The sequence below is a fragment of the Streptopelia decaocto genome (genome assembly GCF_964273445.1).
Source record: "Streptopelia decaocto genome assembly, chromosome: 1".
NCBI lineage: Eukaryota > Metazoa > Chordata > Aves > Columbiformes > Columbidae > Streptopelia > Streptopelia decaocto.
In genome coordinates, this window is record NC_138663.1 from 143,290,434 (window position 1) to 143,310,436 (window position 20,003).

The following is a 20,003-nucleotide window of genomic DNA, read 5'->3' on the forward strand; positions in this document are numbered from 1 at the left end:
GTAATTACCTTAGGGATCGGTGAAGGATGACCAAATATGTTGATACATGCACTGTGCTTCCTCTTCAGCAACAGGAAAATCAGGAAGGTGTAGATAACAGCCTGCATGCTTAATGCAACATTCACACTCAATTGAAATAGTACTGAATGCGACTTAAGATAGTGACATGCAGAGGTACTTACTGAACTTGAAATCTGTCGTACTGTTTTGTTACATTTTCAGGAAAATTTCTGAATTTGTGCTTTTACTGTATTCTAAAATTTTGCTCTGTATGTTGCATGACAATTCTAGACCCTGACCTGTGCTACCTTTTCTCGGGTAAACTCCATGGAAGAGTCAGGTTCAGGAATACTTGAGGCAACTCCCAGAGGCAGGGAGCAAAGTTCCTTCAAAACCACCATGAGATTCAGCCACTTCTGCTCCATATACAAGGTATATTTTCTTATGCTACCTTCTCTAACAAATAACAGCAAATATGTTAAAACATACGTTAAATATGTTCAAACATATATATGTTAAAACATCTAGCTGTTCCTGCTGCAGCAGGACTAGATGATCTTTTGAGGTCCCTTTCAATCCCTAACATTCTGTGATTCTGTGAAGACAACAACACTACACACAACTTTCCTCTGTAGAGCAGATGAGGAAGAGCTAACCATTTATAGAACAGAATTAACACTTGATTTAGCTAAATATACTAATGGAAATCTTTCCTTGCTACTGTGATGGAAACAAAGAAGCGGTGACTGCTAAAGAGACTCTTTGGCACTTGCTCACTTTGTCCTTGGTTGGTATTGTGCATTTTAGGTTAAAGAATACAACAAGTTTGTCATGGGGAAGTTTAAGAATTGCTGACACACTTTAAGGGCAGCTCCAAGGTCTCAAGAGTAGCTTCACTGATACAATTCAGTGCAAGAACGACTGGAGCACACCCAAGAGAGCAGGTGCCTGCCTGTGTCTGAGCTCATCTGCAGGCATGCTTGCACCGGCTGTGCGCCTATGGGCAGGACATGGAGCATGCAATGCCCGCAGCCTGTTCTGAACTTTCTCTTTTGCTGTGCTAGAGGCGTAGACATGCTGCCTCTCCTTTTGTGCCAAGGACACCAGGAGAGCATCAACAAAGGAAAGGTCTTGGGGTAGTGTGGAGCAGCCTTCCCAGTGCAGAGAACACAGGCTGATGTGCTTCATTTGCCCTGGTCCTGGTTCTGGAAATACTGGACTAGCTTCTTCAAGATGCTGCATCTCTATGCCTCTCGACCAAATCTTAGAAGTCAAATAACAATGTACAGGAAGCTGAAGATTCCCTTGGGGGTACTGCATATGGTGAGGAGCAACCCAAAGTGAAGCCATTTATAGAATGGGGGATCATAAAGAGCTACTTTGTGTTCTCCCAAATGGAGTTGAAGCCAGAGCTTCGACCTGCAGCTGGAAAACTCATTCAGAACAGCAACATGTCCTTCAGTAAAATCATATATCTGTGTTAAAAACAGGTCTCATCCTTCTCATTTAATGTTCTCCAGACTGTTACAATTAGTTCGAAGTACATTATCTCATAGGCATTGATTTGCCTGTGTCTACATAAAGACACATTGTTTTTAATAGTTTTAAGTATCCTTATTACATATCCCCAGGACACTGAATGCTGCAGGCCTTCTGTTCAAGCTCAGAGGTTGCTTCTTGGGCCTCCCAAACTGTCCACAGTTTGCTGGTAGGTTTCACCCTTTGGAGGCAACAGGACGGTACACTAAGACAACAAGCTTAACAAAAGAAACACACAATTAAAATTTAAAATATGACAGATCTATATTAGGCAGCAGATTTTTGAATGCAATCTGACTCTAGTCATGTCCCTGGGTTTGGTTTAAATCCCCAGGAAAGTCTAAGTCTCTCCATGTTGCCCTCTGGCAACAAATGGATTCCTTTTGGCTGAGGAACTCCCCTTTGTTAAACAGCCTCTGTCGCTGTTTGGTCGGGTGGAGAACACTGCTGTTTTAACTGATACTATCTCAGCCTGAGTATTTAGGCCCTCACCCTTGGTGTATTTTTGCAGAGCATGTCCAAGGCCTTACACATTCTGTTGGCTAAAGGCCCATGGCTCCCTTCAGCAGTCCAGGTGAGGGGTTCTTGATTATTTGATCTCATTTTTCTGGACAACCCTGCCAGTGTCTAGGTCTTCTTACCAAATGGATGATTTAATTCCCCAAGAATATGGAATACAGATCGCATTTACAGAGACATGTGAAATTCATTGTAATTGTACAAAGACATTTCTGCAAGCTACTGCAATCTGCAAGTAAAATTCTTATGGTAGTTAGTTGCTAGAGGCTCATTTGATTCACTCATTGCTCTGCTGGGGATGTAAAGCAGCTCTGCTTTTGTCATCTAACGCTATGGTGACCAAAGTGAGCCTGCTTCTGCAGACTTCTGCCCTAGAACCTCAGCCCAGTGACCTCGTTCATCCTGTACACACTGGTATTAAATGCTGAGACTTCAGAGGTGCACTCGCTGCTTCCCCTGCCATAGTAGGCTGTACTTTGCTGGAAGGTACTGAGAGAACTTGAATTTCCTGAGCACAAACCTTTGGGATGATACTACAACTCTGGCAGTGTGCAACTGTGTGTGGCCTGCATTCCCTCCTGCAGGGTGTTTGGGTTGCTAGCAGAAGGAATTACTCACTTGAATTTTGCCCCCCTGGCTTCTTTACTACCACCAACTTGGCTTCAAAACATTGTCAGGCTTTAAGAAAATGGCTTTTTGTTTGAATGGGATCCATTCTTGAGACAACAGTTCAGTTATGTGGATTTTGCTGTGAAGACAGGCCTAAGGAAGTAGGTTCTTCCTGCTTCCTTTAAAGGCTCTTTATACAGATCCTGTCTGTCCTCTTAAGGAGGAAAACTAGAGAGATAGTGTTAAAAAGCACTCATGCTAGAAATGAAAGGTGGAGAAGAGTGATCTCAAAATCATCAATTCAAGGTTCTGTGTGGTAGACTTGATGGTGTGGAGGAGATGGTGAAAACACACTGGCATTCTTACCACAAAGATTCTGTTTCCACTGCAGATTTGGTTAAATTGTAAATCCTTCTGTTGTGGTAGATGGATTCTACAGCAACTTTCCATGTTGTGTGATGGGATAATGGATTGCCTTAAAATCACAACTTTCTTTGGAAACACAAGCCTGACTTTACTATTTTTCTATGGTTAACAAAGCATAAGACATTGATCTGTCTGCTCAGTCTGATTACTAGAACTAAAAGATAGCCTAAATTCTCTATAGCTCTGTCTAAACATGAGTAGCCTGACCTAATAATATATTTCCTTCTTTGTCTACATGCTAACTCTAAAATTACATTGGTTTCCTGTGCTTAGCTCCACGACATAAAATTTCCCTCCCTTCCTATGTGTTTTCTTGAGCAAAATACAACTTGACAAATCTCTTCCTTGTTTAGAAATTCTAATAACTGAATTTTAAATAGATTTCCCAAAAGAAGGATTTCTTGTACCTTTCTACTGCCTTTCTATTTGCCTCTTCCCTGTCCTGATGTTTAAAAGGAGCTTATGCATTTCAATGTTTTCCAGGTTGTGCAGAGCTAAAAAAAGGGACAAACTTGCAGCCATGGCAAACCTCAGAACTGCTGAAGTTGTGTGGAAGGCAAACTGAGATGTGAAGCCCAGTCTCACCACCGAAGGCCTTAGGAAAGCTGGAGAACTGTGTGTGGCGAGCACTATGGTGGTTGCTTCTGATGGAATTTGGTGATGTGCCTGTGGGTCAAAGTCTCTAGGAAGCAGAGGAAAGTATTCATCTACCTAATGTTCCCATGAGGTGAAGCAGTGCTATTTCTGTTTTACTGATGACAAATTTGAAGACAAATGGAGGTCTATACAAAGGCTAACTGTAATCACTGAACACAAAAAAGCTGGGTTCCTTTGTCTAGAGAAGCCTCTCTGTTTCCACAGGCTATAGGAAAAACAAAGATTTGCCTAATGATTGCCAACCTTTTGTGAGTCTCCCCCACTTTCACCCTCTCCCAAAAAGTGACTTTTTCTAGGTCATGCAGAAATGATTAAATAGTACCTTGGAGCAAGGAATGTCTCCCACTTCTTGTAATAGCCAGGCTAGCATCCTGGCCACTTGACTCTCTTTCCTGACTATTGCTGAGCTGCATGTAACCATTAAATAAAGTTTTCCTGCGGATATTTATGTAGAGTGCCTATGGTACATCAACAGAAGCAACTGGCAGTAGTCTTCCTCAAATCGCTCTGTTACCACTGACTCCAGACTTCTTTAGATAATAGCTGATAAAGTTCAAAACATTAATTTCCACCGATAAACAGGAACTAGAAGCCTAGGGAGTTAATAGAGCTTTTTCATCTCAGCCTAGCTCTCTGATCTAATTTCAGATAGCAGGAAATATGCCAACTTTAGCCACTAATTAGAGTTACTCTTTGGAGATTATTCGTAGCAGACCTCCAAGCTTCTTATAACAAAAAAAGCACTGACAGTCCTGCCAGCATAAATATGTTAGATGTTTGTAGTGTAGAGGCTATTTGAATTATGCAATTAATTGTTACAAAGAGCTTTAAAATGTATCAGACTCCACAAACAGTATTTTTTTCTGGAAATTATGGGTCTGTATTTCCCCAGAAACACTAAGTGTGGCAACGTTCACAGTTTTATCTCTTTTCTTGCAGGTGCCAAAAGTTTTTAAATAATGTAGGATGAGGTGGTGTTAATGGTTCCATTTTAGTTTTCATTTGTTTTTTGCTCCTATTTTCAAGAGTGCTCTTGGTACCATATTCTGATGAACTTTAGTTATATTCACTTGAGATCAGGCCTCTGCCCAGGAATAACTCTTGCTCTCAGAGACAATGAGGTACTCTTTCATCATGACAAAGAGGTCAGTCCATAATCCTCTGTTCTCAGAGGAGCTCGCTCTTGCTACCCTCACAGTGAGCTTCAGCTTTCTCAGGAAGTCCTGCCTCCCAGTGTAGCTGTGTTTACTACCCAGCAGAAGTGAGAGATACAAAATCTGACCCAGAGAAATGAAGAATATGAATAAGTGTATGGTGGCAGAGGTGTGATTGTAAGATTCCTTTTATTAATGTCTTGTGTAGCACTCATATTTTATGCTTCTACCTCATGTTTCATTCAAGGTTGAACTCTTTTACGTTGTTTCTGTAACATCTAGGCAATAGTGCCCACAAAGCAGGTTATAAAATTAGCCAAGCCTCACATTACCCCTTTGAGAAACTCCCTGAGCTTTATAGTGGACATAAAGTGATGAGTCAGTGAGTACAATGCTGAGATTAGAACCATGTCCCCACTTCCACTGCTGTCCCTTGCTCACTCATGAAGACGGAAAAATGTGCCATTACTGATGGCAGCTCCTCCTTCCGTGTTTTCTAAAGAGCACTACTGAGGAAAACAAAGTGCTTCCGAGGCAGTGGGGAAAACAGGAACCCACAGGAGAAAGGGAACACGTATGTCCTAACCTTTGTGTTTTTAATGTCTTTTTTTCATCTCTATTTGAAAACTATGTCAGAATGCCTAGGTGCTGTACTCCTGGGTATCTCCTCTTCCTTTGCCTTCTCTTAACCAGATTCCCTGGCCAGTCTACAGCTTCCAGGGTGATTTTCACATGACTGAAGCTGAGAACTACAGTGCATCACAGTTGACTCAGAAAAATGAGGATATGAACTAGCTGAACTACAACATGCTTGAGATATCAGGAAGCATTTTCAAAGAAAAAATGTTTTGATTTTCAGTCTTTTGACTGTGGAAATATTTAATTTAGTTGAAAATCCAGCAGCAGCAAAGGCAGTTTGTGGAAAAATGTTGTCCATCCTAGGCCCGTGTCCTCTTTATTTTCCTTCTTTAAAGGATATCTAAGGAATTTCTAGTAGTCTTTTTTCTATGTGCATCTTGTATTTAAAATTCATGTCTTGTTTAACCTGAAAGTCTATGGATGACTGGAGAACTGAAAGAATGACAGAAAAATCACACAAGCAAAACCAAATCAATTTGGGAGGTGAAATGGGTTTTGTTTTGATTCTTCATTGCCACTCAACTGTATGGCCATTTACACTTGCATGATATGCTAGTAGGAATATAAAATGAGAGAGGGGTTCCAAGTGGGTAGTGTATTCTTGCTCTGCCCACTAAATTTAGTGGCAGATTTATAAGAGGTAGATTGTGCCATTGCAGAGGAACAGCTTAAAGCCACGATCCTCTTCCTCAGTGAAATGGATTTACAACAGCTAAGAAACCCAAAAGTTGAAATCCACTGCTGAGCTCATATGCCTTCTTCCTCTGAGCTGTTTCAGTGACCAGGCTGCCTGCCAACACCTTTGCATCAATCAGGCAGCTACGGTGATCTTGAAATATTTAAGCACTGCTTCAATAGTTGTCTTCCTCATCCTACTCCATATTAATAGATCCTGGTGTGGTCCATGCTGGAGGGTGACTGAAGAGCTGTGAATCCCTGTGTGGCTTGTGAAGGTCTGCAAATGACTATGCAAAACAGAAGGCAGTAGAGTACCTGGCCCTTTGTTCTTTTAAATTAACCTCTATAGGAAGAAATACATTTAAAAAATGATTTCAGCACTGATCTTTCATGCAAGGATAGAAGAGCTGCCAATCTAAGGGGAACTGCTGAAGTATAAGGAAGATGAATACTGATATCCCTGGGATTGAAAAAAAAAAAAAAACAGGCAGAAGGTTGTAATTTTGTCTTTTGGTTTGGTTTGGTTTTTTTTATTCACATAAAGGACACGACCTTTATAAAGGACATGGCTCTTTTAGACCACTTTAAGGCAGATATGTTGAAATAAAAACTCAAAAATGGAAAGCTTCCCTTTTCTTCATTTGCAGATGTGCATCTTAGGACAGCAGGAAATGTAGCTGTGGCCAGGTGAAAGGAAGAGACCCCAGCTTGCAGTGCTCAGAGGCATGATGCCACCTGCCAAAGCTGTGTCGCAATGTGATGGCTGGCCTGTGGCAAGCTCAGGAGATAATGGGGAGCATGTATGAGGTGCATTATGTCCTAGTGCCAAAGGTGGCTATGTACAACAGCAAGTACCATGGTAGTCCCCAGGGAAACACAGCTGGAAAATTTAAATAAACAGTTACTTGGTCACTTCAGAGAAGACATCAGTGAAAACATTTTCTTTGAAAAAAGGGTGTGTGGGTGGCTTGGCCAGCAGCAATATTTTGGTTTTGTCTACTGTAGGGAATTACTTTTTTTCCAAGCTCACCCAGCCAGCTTAATTTAGAGCAGATTTAAATTACACTAGGGGTAATGTTGGTATTAAATGAGTGCCAGGACTGTGGAGGTGAACTTCAGCAACACTGTGTATTGGGTATTGCTGATAATTTGCATCTCAGCAGTAATTCAACAGAAATCTGGTGTAAGGAGCCATAATTTTCACTGTGTGAAATGGAAAAACACAGAGAAGTGAAAAGCAGTGAGCACGACAGTGTAAAATAGCATATACATGAGTGACAATTTTGTCTGACTTTTACCTGCCTTTTCTGATGTCCCTCCCTTTTTGCATGTAAACTTGCACCTACCTATTTTCTGATTGTTATATTCCATGGGACATATACCCCTACAGATGATCTGTATAAACTATTAAGCTGCCTTCCTGAACTGCTATAAGCATAGACATAGTGATGGGTAGATGCCCTGGGATCACTGAAGGTTGTTGCCTAATGTTAGGATTAATGTATTGTAATCAATATTATGTATCAGATTTACTTCTAAGTGTCTAGACAGCCTGATATTTCAAAACCAATCATCACTGAAGCAACTTTTGTGTGCTACAGGGTATTTAACACATCTTAGTTTTCAGAAAGTTCTGAGCTTACTGGGTGGGATTCAAAGGAGAGTTTAAAAAAGGAGACGGGAGGAGCTCAGCTTTGCAGTCTTTAATTTTCAGGCCAAGATATGGTCATGGAATGCTGAACTGTAGGTCAAGCCCTGCTGCCTCCCAAAATGTCCCCTGGGAGCAGCGAAACCCCCAGATCAGATCCAAAACTGCCACCAGACAGGACCCCAAACTGCCACTAGCTGGAAAGTCAACTGGAGATATGTAGTGTACAGAAATGCAGGGGGTACAGAAGTGTTCCTCGCTAAGGTATTGCCTTCCACTCTGAGCTCCTATGTGAAAGAGAAATTACATGAAATGATGATGTTAAAATGCAGGTGTGGAGTTTGGGCATTAACACAGTGAGATGGGGAAAAGCAGCTCTTAGGATTGCATATGTACTTGGCATTTTATCTAAAAGTCAGTTTCAGTGCTTTGGACTTGTTTCCTTTTGCACATAATCCTTGAAAATTCAACCCTGCTTTGTTGTCTTGCTTAAGTATAAGAAAACAGAGGTTTCCAAGTGCATTTCTGAAACTTGAGTGGAGAAACAGATTTCTCTGGAGACCTGCTCAAGGTCTTGACAGGGGTGTTAGCTTAACTTGGCTCACCAAGCCTAGGTGCCAGGTCAGCAGTCCAGTCTGTGTTAGCACTCTGCTGTTCCAGCTAGATCCCGGCAAGTCAATTGGGCCTGATGAGATTCATCCAAGGGTACTAAAAGAGCTAGCTGATGTCATAGTGAGACCTCTCCCCATGATTTTTCAATGCTCCTGGGAATCTGGAGAGGCCCCAGCTGACTGGAACCTGGGAAACGTTGTCCCAGTCTACAAGAAGGTCAATAGAGATGACCCCAGTAGGCCTGTCAGTCTCACTTCTGTGTCTGGCAAAATTATGGAGAAGATTATTCTGGGAGTTATTGAAAAACACCTTAAAGACAATGTGGTCATTGGTCCCAGGCAGCATGGGTTCATGAGGGGAAAGTCCTTGCTTAACAAACTTAATTTCTTCCTATGACCAGATTACCCACCTAGTCGACCAAGGGAAACCAGATGATGTGATCTTTTTGGATTTCAGTAAAGCCTTTGATACTGTCCCTTACAGTATCCTCCTGGACAAGATGTCCAGCATACAGCTAGATAAACACACAATGCGTTGGGTGAGCAATTGGCTGATGGGCCAGGCTCAAAGGGTTCCAGTAAATGGGGTTATATTGGGCTGGCAACCAGTCACTAGTGAATTCTGCAGGGATCCATCTTAGGGCCAGTATTCTTTAATGTCTTCATATATTACTTGAATGCAGGACTTGATGGTATACTAAGTAAGTTCACTTATGACACAAAATTGGGAGGACCTGTTGACACTCTCGAGGGCAGAGAGGCCCTGCAGAGGGATCTGGACAAATTGGAGAATTGGGCAATCACCAACCGCCTGAAGTTCAACAAGAGCAAGTGCCGGATTTTGCACAGCAACCCTGGCTGTACATACAGACTGTGGGATGAGATGCTGGAGAGCAGCTCTGCAGAGAGGGACCTGGGGGTTCTGGTCAACGGCAAGTTGAACATGAGCCAACAGTGTGCCCTGGCAGCCAAGAGGGCCACCCGTGTCCTGGGTGCATCCAGCACAGCATTGCCAGCGAGGAGAGGGAGGTGATTGTCCCACTCTGCTCTGCACTGCTGTGGCCTCACCTGGAGCCCTGTGTGCAGTTCCGGGCAACACAGGATAAAAAGGACATAAAGCTACTGGAGAGTGTCCAGAGGAGGGACACAAAGTTGGTGAACAGTTTGGAGAGGAAGCTGTATGAGGAGCAGCTAAAGTCACTTATTTTGTTCATCCTGGAGAAAAGGAGACTGAGGGGAGACCTGATTGTGGCTACAGCTTCCTCACAAGGTGGGGGAGGAGTGGCAGACGCTGATCTTTTCTCTTTGGTGACCAATGATAGAACCCAAGGGAATGGCAGGAAGATGTGCCAGGGGAGGTTTAGGTTGGACATTAGGAAAAGGTTCTTCACCCAGAGGGTGGTGGAGCACTGGAACAGGCTCCCCAGGGAGGCAGTCACCGCCCCAAGCCTGACAGTGTTCAAAAAGTGATTGGGCAACACCCTCAGACACATGGTGTGAATTTTGGGGTTGTTCTATGCAGGGACAGGAGTTGGACTCGATGATCATTGTGGGTCCATTCCAACTCAGGACATTCTATGATTCTATGATTCAGTGATGGGAGAAAGGCTTCTCCTTGGGCACTTAGTTATGCTTCTGCTCCAAGTCCCCCTCAGGAGCCTGCCTCTCTCATTTCAGGCTGCCCAGGGAAGTGATGGAGTCACCATGCTTGGAGGTGTTTAAAAGGTGTTTAGATTATGTACTTAGGGACATAGTTTAGTGCCAGAGTTAGGTTATGGTTGGACTCGATGATCCTGAGGGTCTCTTCCAGCCAAAATGATTCTATGATTCTACGATTTCATTGCAGAGAAGGCTAGGGAGGCTGGCCACTTATGAGCTCAGCTTGGGTCCCAGCATTCATTGCTAACCACCATTTCCCACTGCCTGACATGACCCTTGCAAGGCCTTCAGGTAAGGCTAGGTTTACTGACCCAACCTCACAGGTCTGCTTCAGGGCAGGTGCCATGTGGTGTTCAGCCCAGTTCTGGGTGACTGGGCCCGTGGGTACCTGAAAGCAGTGCGTGACTGCAGCTGAGAGTCTGGGCTCCTGAGGTCAGTTCAGGAGATGTATCTCTGCAGTAGACGTGATGTTATGCTGCTGAACACAAGTATCACAATGACAGGCTGTCATCATGGCAGTGTCATGCTTTCGCAGACCTTAAGACCTGAATGGCAGCAGCTAAGTACAACAGCCTGTGGGAATGATAACCTAAAACCTTCATTTATTACAGTTTCCTCTGGAATCGGCTATGCCCCTGCCTGGTGCTCAAGTTGTACTTCTGCATTATCTGCCTCTCCAGACAGCAGAATGTGGCAAATGCAAAACCTCTGCTCCATTAAGATTTATGTCAGGCTCACACATTTGAAAGATCTGGAAGAGACAATCCCAAGCTTCAATGTTTTGTGTTAGCATTTAACAGTGGGCCCTTAAAGCTATTGTTGTCCCTGGGGTTCAAACCAAGGGAGAAAATCACCATTATTCAAGAAAGCTCTTGAGTTGTTTAGATTGTGGGCACCAGCTCCTACTGTCCAAATACACCACGTTAATGGTCCTTAGAGAACAAAAATCAAAAGTTAATGAAAATATTTAATTTTCTATGCAGATCGCTTGTACTCCTACTAAGCCATGAGATTCTGAAAGCATCTGACTCCTCACATCCAGACACACACATTTGAATTCTGAATAATGTTTTAAGCACTGTGGTTTCATCATAACTTAATAGTTACTGGTAGATTTTTTTTTGTTTCAACTACTTGTTATGCAAAGGTTGTATTGAAGAAAGAAATGTGACCATGTCTTTTAACAATAAAAAAATGTCTTATCCCTTGGACAGCAGTTAAGCAAACTTTCACCAGTTGAAGATTGGACTCAAAATACTGAGCTTTTCCTCTGTCCTGTGAGTTGTTCAGTGATGGGGCTTTTCACCAGCCTCCCGCTGTCTGTTAGGCAGCTAAATCCTGAAAGGCTTAAATGCCATTCTGAAGTGCTGTGAGGAATGCTGACCTTCTGATACAAGCAACAAATGTATTTATCTGTACAAGAGGTGAAGCAGAGGGGTTAGTGCTGAACCCCCAGTAGTATTGTATGAGCTCTGCATCTGACTCAGCATGTAACCTTCTAACGTTGCTTTGAGCCAGCTTCTCGAAGGTGTAAAGGTGTCAGCAAGTTCTGCCTATTCCAGTAATGCATTTGCTGAAGACTATTACAGCTGTTCCATGAGTAAAATCAGCCTCACCTGCAAAATCTTTGTATATCCATGTAGCTGTATTTCTGTCAATGCTTTTCTTGACCTAGGAATGTGGGCTGCAAATAAAGGGCAAGCAAAAAGGAAGGCACAACACTTAACTATTTATATTGCAAGAATTTTAAATGTTGATCCAGCTGAAGGCTGCAGACATATCAACCTAACTGCCAAGAAGTTAGAAGCATCCAGGTTCACGTAATGCATTGACAGCCAGCCTGTCTGTCATTGTTTTCACTGGCTTCAATATTCTATATTTTTCACCACTACTAAGCAGAAAACACATCTTTTCTGTGCAGCTTTATGAGATGTCATAGCTTTTTTTTCTCAGTTTAAGAAGAAACAAAAGAACTCTATATTCTGCTCCACCTCTGGTACAGCAATACACTGTGGTTTGGGCTTACTTTTTCAAAGTTCACAGAAATAAGGAGCTTCCACTTCTGGAGTTTAGTTCTCCAGCACGTGTACATGTGTGCATGTTAGTGAACACACACATAAACACAAACGTGCACACACTTTTACTGGCTGCTCAAAATGAGACAGTGTGGTTTGAGGTATGGAATTTGTGTTAGTCATCCGAAAATTAGACACATAGTCTAAACTGTATATATAGTCAGGGCTTCTGTACTCAGTCAAGAGAGACGGTCACCTCCAGGAGACTGTTCATCACTTTAAGATTAATTTCAGGGGATGATTAAGTTAGCCTGGGTACGTGTCTTTCTGGTCATTAAAACTGGATCGAGTAAACCCCATCTCAAGTGGCTAAGGCAACTACCCTGCAAAGTTGTCTAAGTATCTTTAATTCTTATTACCATTTATTAAGATATGATGATATGCAGCATTTCAGTTTATATAAAGTATAAAAAGGAAGCATACCAGAATTAGAGGTGGGGACAAGTGACCTTGAGAGCAATACAGAGACACTGTCCAAATACGCAGGAGTTGGGTAAGGAATGTCAAAGTGGCACCCTAAAGGGCAACAGGAAAGGCTTCTACCAGTAGATCAGCAGAAAAGAAAAGAAAAACTAGAGAAAACATGGGCCCAGTGCTGAATGAGACTGGGGACTTGTGACAATGTGAAGAGACTGAGGTACTCAATGGAATTTTTTTTGCCTTGGTCTTTACTGGTGAGACTTCAGGAATCACAGGCTGTTGAAGCCAGTGAGGAAGTTTGGAGCAAGGAAGACTCCACTATTGGTGAAGGAGGATCAGGCTAGAAAACACTTGAACAAACTGGACACACGCAAGGCCCTGTGTGCTGAAGGAGTGGTCCAATGTTGTTGTGAGGCCACTCTCGGCCTTTGAAAAGTTATGGCAATTGGGTGAGATTCCTGAGGACTGAAGAATACAGATGTCACTTATGTCTGCATGAATGAAAGAAGGAGGATCCAGGGATCTGCAGGACAGTTGGCCTCACCTCTATCCCTGAAAGCTGATGGAGCAAATAATTCTGGAAACCATTTCCAAACAGGTAAAGAACATATAAAGGAAGTGATTGGAGTAGTCAGATTTATGAAATGGAAGTGATGCCTGACCAAGCTGATAGCCTTCTATGATGTGACAATTCCATGAGTGAGGGGAGCAGTGGATCTTGTTTATCTTGACTTCAGTAAGGCTTTCAATGCTGTCTCTCATAACATCCTCACAAACTACTAAAGCACAGAGTAGATACATGCATAGTGAGGTGGATTAAAACTAGTTGAATTGTGCAGCTCAAAGAGTTATGATCTGTGGCATGAAATACAGCCAGAGACCAATCACTAGTAGTATAACCCAGGTGCTGATGCTGGAGCCAATATTTGAAAATATCTTCATTAACCACATGGATGATGGAGTAGAGTATAAGCTCAACAGGTTTGCTGATGAAACAAAACTTGGAGGAGTGGTTGATAAATGATATAATTGTCTCCCATTCAGAGGGACCTCGACAGGCTGGAGAAGTGGACAGAGAAAAACATCATGAAATTCAACCAAAGGATGCGCAAAGTCCTGCACCTTGGGTGAAATAACCCCATGTGCCAGTACAGGCTGGGGAGTTTTGCAGAAAAAGACCTGGGACTCCTGGTGGACACCAAGGTGAATGTGGGCCAGCAATATGCCCTTGTGGCAAAGAAGACCAACAGCATTGTGGGTTGCATTAGGAAGAGCATCACCAGCTAAAGCAGGTGTTACTTTCCCTCTACCCAGCCTTGGTGAGACCACATCTGAAATGCTGTGTCCATTTGTGAGTTCCCCGGTACATGAGAGACATGGACAGAGTGGAGTGAGTCCATTGAAGGTCCACTAAGATGGTTAAGAGTCTGCGACATCTGTTGTGTGAGGAGAAGATGTAAAAGTTGAAATTATTTAACCTTGTGTGTATCTTATCAATGTGCATAAATGCCTCTTGGTAGGCAGTAAATAAGATGGAGCCAGACTCTTCTCAGTGATGCTTAGTGAAAGGACAAAAACCAATGCTCACAAACTGCAATACAAGAAATTCCATTAAGACAAAACAAAACAAGGTGCTTTTTCACTGGTGTTGTGCACTGGAACAGATTCTCCAGAGAGTTTGTGGAGTTTCCATTTTTGGAAATACTCAGAAATCAACTGGACATGGTCCTGGGCAACCTGGTCCAGCTGACCCGTCTTTGAGCAGGAGAGTTAGACTAGACAATCTCCTGAGGCCCCTGCCAGCTTCAGCTGTTCTGTGATTCTGTGATCATGGAAGGCTTAGGAATTTTCCAGAACTGCAGCCAAACCTTTCTTTGTCTCTCTTATCATTAACAAACCAGTAAGAGCTCTCTCCGTTGCAGCCAGTCTGCCTCTAAAAGTAGTAGAATGTGAAATCTGCAGAAATATTGTAGAAATGCAAAATACGTAATTGTTGCCATTTTACTGTTAACATGTAATTAATTTGATTTTGTTTAATGACAAAGGAATAGCTCCTGAATTTGTAGTTAATGCACAAAGAAAACCCACAAAACTGTTAGGGGATAGAAGCTTCACAAAGGAACATCTGTCAAAGGAAATGACCTGCACAAAGTCATTGCAAGTCCGTTATTCACTAACTGGCTACCTATTGAGAAATAAATGAGGCAAATGAGCTATACTCTTTGGCTTTTCATCTCCAGCGAGGGGGCTCAAATCCCTAATAAGGCACCAGGTGAAAATGGGTCTCTAAGGCCTCTGTTGCAAATCCCCTGTTATGCACCATAGAAATTAGCACATTAGCAGGCTTGCCTCAGGGGAAAAGCAGGACGGGGACAGCAGGTGTGTCATGCAGCATAATTGAGATGCAGCAGCAGAGCAGACTGGTGCTTTTGCACAGTGCCAAGCTGCTTCACGCCACCTCTATTGATCTGTAACTTTCGTGAGCTCTAGACTGGCTCCTAATTTTAAAAGCCCCATCTTCTCTTACATGAAGGAAGCCCTCCAAGGGGAAAAAAAGATCACTGAAATTTATGATTGAATAGGCCAAGTAATACAGGATCCCCAGGTATCAAAACGTTTGTCAATATTAATTTGGTGTATACAAAGACTTCAGAAAACAAATGAAGGACAGTCTGTCTGCATTTTTTTCTCCTCAAAGCCCACTCAGGCTGTTGTGAAGACTGTTCCGCGAGTGAGAGGAAGAACAAGAGCTTTCAGGGATTAACATGCTGTTGTGCAGAGGGTGTTTTTTTTTTCCCTGCTGGTGTCCATATGTCAGCGGGGTGAAAGACTGGAGTGAGTCTGAGGCAGTTTTCATAGGGAAGGACTTCTGCGAACACTATGAATAGGGAAAGAAAGAGTTATCTTAGCATTACACAATGAAAAAAAAAATGATGCTTATTGAAGCTTTCAAAATTTTGACAGTCATTCCCCTACTACCATGGATTGATGTTATGATGCTGAGTATTCCTCATATCACAGGCCGTCTGTCCTTCCTGCAAAACAGTGGCAAGGAACAGGGTCAGAGGAATTCCTGCAAGCTGCCAGGCCTGGCAACCTATGTTTCCCAACCTGCCATGCTAATGCAAGATGTCATTAGCTCTGGGGAAGACAGCAGTAGACACCTGTTTGATTCAAAGTTCAAGGCTCTCATACTATATAAATTCACCTGACAAAAGCGAAAGAGCGATGTGGTTACTGTCATAAAGCACTGGGAGGGGGTTTCCTGGTAAAGTTGTAGCATTCACAGTCACATTTCTAAAGCTCAGCTGAATTATCCTGTTAACAAAGCAAGGCTGATGTGTTGAAGTGAAGCACTGATATGAGTAGTAGAAACACTTCGTTTGTTCTTATCAGGAGCTATTTGCAAACCTGCCAAACAGGAAAACAGTCACTTTTTTCCATCTTTTGGTTAGCGATTATAAAATTCTTATTCATGCATAAAGCTTCTTCCTTGTTGATGATTAAGAGACTATCTCACAAAACTCTGAATCAAATTGATGTGTTCACCGCTTTAATCTTGGGGAGGCAAATTAAACTCTCCTGACATTCTGATGGCTTTACCAGGGTGACATAAAGAATTATATTGGCAGAAAGATGCAGGTGAAGTCCAAAAGCAGAGATCCCAATTAGCTGTTGTGGAATAAATCACAGCTGCTCTTCAACCCTTCAAATATGATACATTGGATTCTGTACACTCTGTCTAGCTTTGGATCTGAAAAGGCAAAATGAAAACAGGTATTTATATATGTATAACTAAATAAATGCCTGGAAGTGGTGGTGGTGAATATTCATGGGTGTGGTCCTAAATTTAACTCTGAAATTGCCTTGAGTTCATGAACGCAAGAATTCTCTTTAATAGAAAAATGTCAGTGTGTTAACTCTTAGTCTCCTGAGGCAGAAGCAAAGGGGCATCCTCTGAAATCATTCACATGAAGAGTAATGACAAGGGAGAAGAGAGATGTGAAATTTGAGGATAAGGAAATGTGAATTAGTAGAGAATAACAAATTGGCTAGCAGTTAGGAGTGGGTGAGGCACCTGAATGAACTCTTCCACTGAAGGCCCAGACATCCTTCTTTAGAAGCATTTGTGCCTAATTCTGAGAAAGTCTCTGTTTCAGCAAATTAGTATTGAGTGACCAATATTTAGTAAATGCATAATTACTACCAGACCCACATAACTTCGAGAATTTCAAGGTCTCAGTCTCTGAGTAACTTTAGGTACTACAGCTGAAAATGTTGATTGGAGTCCTGTGTCTTTGGTGCATAGGGGATATCTTTCTGTGTGCAGAGAGAGTTACACAGAAACTTTCTACAAGGTTGTGGAAAACTCCGACCTTTTATTTTGTTGTTAGAAGTTGAAAAAGAAACTGGAGATCTCTTCTGTAAAAGAGTGTGTGTGTGTCACAAATATCAAAGCCTGTTGCTGTCTGCAGTAGAAATTTCAGGTAAGGAATTTTGCTATCCAAAACAAGATCTGGATCTGTTTACTTGCCTTGCATCAAATTATGGTGTGAGTTTTTTTTAGTAAAGAAGCCACATAACTTATAGCATAGTACATGTGTATGACATAAATAGCATTGTACTTACTTTTCCTTAGCTTTTTGTCATACAAACACATGTGCATTCACAATTTCATGTGCAATGAGCCAACAGCTCAACTGAATCACATCCCTCTGTTGGCATTTAGGTTTGAAACAAGTAGGAAAGTTGAAGATGGAACCTCAGCTTTTCATAGCTTAATTTAAACTGGTTTTGTTTCTCGATGACCATGTGGTCAATATTTTCTAATAGTAATAACTGACTATTATAGTATGGTTGCTATGGCAAGACTATTCTATAATTTGTATTAATTTACAAAAATTGTGTGGTATAATATAACATCAAGATGTTATTATAGAGTAGTAATTATTCTCCAGCATGCTTCATATAAAATTCTTATTCTGCAAGTGATCACTGTATATGTTGTATGTCATCGGTCTCATGGAAGTCTTTTAAAGGAGGCATATGGCTGGAGGGGTTGCCGACACAGAAGGAAACTACATCATCAGGAGAAGGACTCAGGACCCTTATAATCCCAGTTTAGTCCTTTAGCAGAACCTTAAATAGCGATAAGATGATTCATTCACTTTGAATACTTCCTTTGAGCAGAGGAGCTTTTCAGCGTTACGCAGTGGTTGTATCAAAGTTAATTCGTACAAAACAATTGCTTCACTGATGCATTGAAGATATTAGTGTTATCTGTAGCATGGTAATGGGAATGGCTGCAATATCTTAGAGTCCACAAACTTAATTCTTTGATCCAAAGAGATATGAGATTACTCTTTTCATAAATCCTTAGGTGATGGAGGAACAAAATACCTATTGACTGTCATAGCATCATAGAAAATCATCTAGTCTGTCCTTTTGCCTTAAGGCAGGATAAGCAATGCATAAACTATTTCTGGCAGATACGGTCTAATCTGTTTTTAAAGACCTCTGATGATGATGGAGACCGTGGCACCTCCCTAGGCAATCTGTTGTAGTATAATAATTCACTATCGTTGCAATGAGACTTCAGCAGGGGTGGGAGGTGTATTCAAAAACACAGGAGAAATGAGGAAACAAAAGAGAGAGCAAGGGTTACAGTCAGAAGCCAATCCAAGGGAGGTTCATAAAAATAATTTTTTTTTTTTATGTGGATCATTACACAAAGGATAACTGAGGATAGTGCGATAATGTAATATCTGGAATATAATATATCCTGTGAAAAACAGAAAAGGCACCTTTCTTTCAAATTCTGGTATTCTGCATTATTGGGGGAGCCTGGGAATGCAAAAGAAATAGTATTTTTTGATCACAGGCCTAACACTAATGCAATCTAACAGGCAACTGTAATTGTAGATGCATTATGAAGTCTTAGAATACCACTCATGACTAGATTAAAGTGAAAGTTCTTGATAATTTCCTCCTTCACTTCAGAGAAAAAAGCTTATCTCTCAGAAAAAAATCGAAACAAGGAAAAAATCTTGAATGCTTTGTATCTAGTTCTGTGTTATGGGCCGAGTTGTAAGAAGAGTGTTTACAGCAATGTGGCACTAATTGGAACCACTGGAACCCAAAGTGTTCTCTGAAAAATACTGAAGTACAAAAGCAATTACCATTAATAATTATATTCAATGAAAGTAACATTATCATCAAGTGATAGTGCCATCTGAAATAATACATTACTACCTGGGATAAAAGAAGAGCTTCTGGATTGCTGTTACCGTTATCTCATGAATGCTTATTTTTTCTTATGTTTTGCTGTCCAAGTAGGTTTTGACCTTAGTAAAGAGTGTGGTTTTCCAGCAGAGTAAGTTAATTTTCCATAAGAATGAAGAGCATAACTATCACAGCCTTTGGGCATGCAAACTGGAAATATTTGCTTAAAGCCCTCAATAGGGCTTTGCAAAGGGAGGTGATAGCTTCTGCCCAAGTGAAACTGAGCTACCATGCACAAAAGCAGTGCCAGCTCTCTGTATCTCTGTATCCTGCCAATTACTTAAGCAGACCATTGTCCAAGAGCTGCCCTTTTTGCACCAAGCATGTTCAATTGCCTGAGTGTAACTCACAGTCAATTCTAGCACAAGCAAAGAGGAAAGGTGGGAGGCAACCTGAAGTAGCAGAATTCAGGGAAGCCTCAGTCAAAGAAGGAGGAGCCTTTTTCTGATGAGGAGGCAATCAATGTCAAAGAAAAATGATCTGGCACATCTCTTTCACCCTGTAATTGACTATCACTTTATATGGCTTAGTGGCATCAGCATATTTTCTAAGTTTGGAACCTAACCAGCAATATCGGAGGCACCTATTGTACAATAATGCCACGGGCGAGCAGCAGCGTTGCCTTGTAGGAAAGTTCGATGTCACTGATGAGATGAGCTGCATAGTAATTTGCCCTGACAATCACAGCCTCTCCTGTACCTGCCCCATATATTTTGTCAAAGTACATAGGATGTGTTCTGTTGTGCTACCTGAGTGGAAATAAGCTGATTCAAGGAAAGCACAGGAGATAACAAACACAGAGCTGTGGATAGGAAATCATGCCATAACTTTTTTTTTAATCTGTAGGCCTGTCAGAAAAAAACAAACCTTTTGTGCACTGCTGGCAATGTTACTGAAGTCACTGAAAGAAGATTATGTGCTCCTTCCCTGACCTCAACACGGCAGTTCAGGAAAAGTTCATACTACCACTTCAATAATTCATCCTGTAGGGGTGCCTCTAAACAAAGTCTTTTTTACCTGTTTTCTAGGTAATTTCAGGCGCCGTTTATTAAAATGTATTAAATGTATTAAGTTACATTCAGGCAGA

General features: G+C 41.8%; 1 long non-coding RNA gene across 1 annotated transcript; it reads left to right on the plus strand.

The window, feature by feature from the left end:
- The first annotated feature begins 335 nt into the window (after positions 1–335).
- Positions 336–4,056, plus strand: LOC309441744. The gene is made up of 3 exons (XR_014184458.1): positions 336–432; positions 2,051–2,113; positions 3,577–4,056. It is a non-coding gene; the product is annotated as an uncharacterized lncRNA (long non-coding RNA).
- The last annotated feature ends 15,947 nt before the right edge of the window (positions 4,057–20,003 follow it).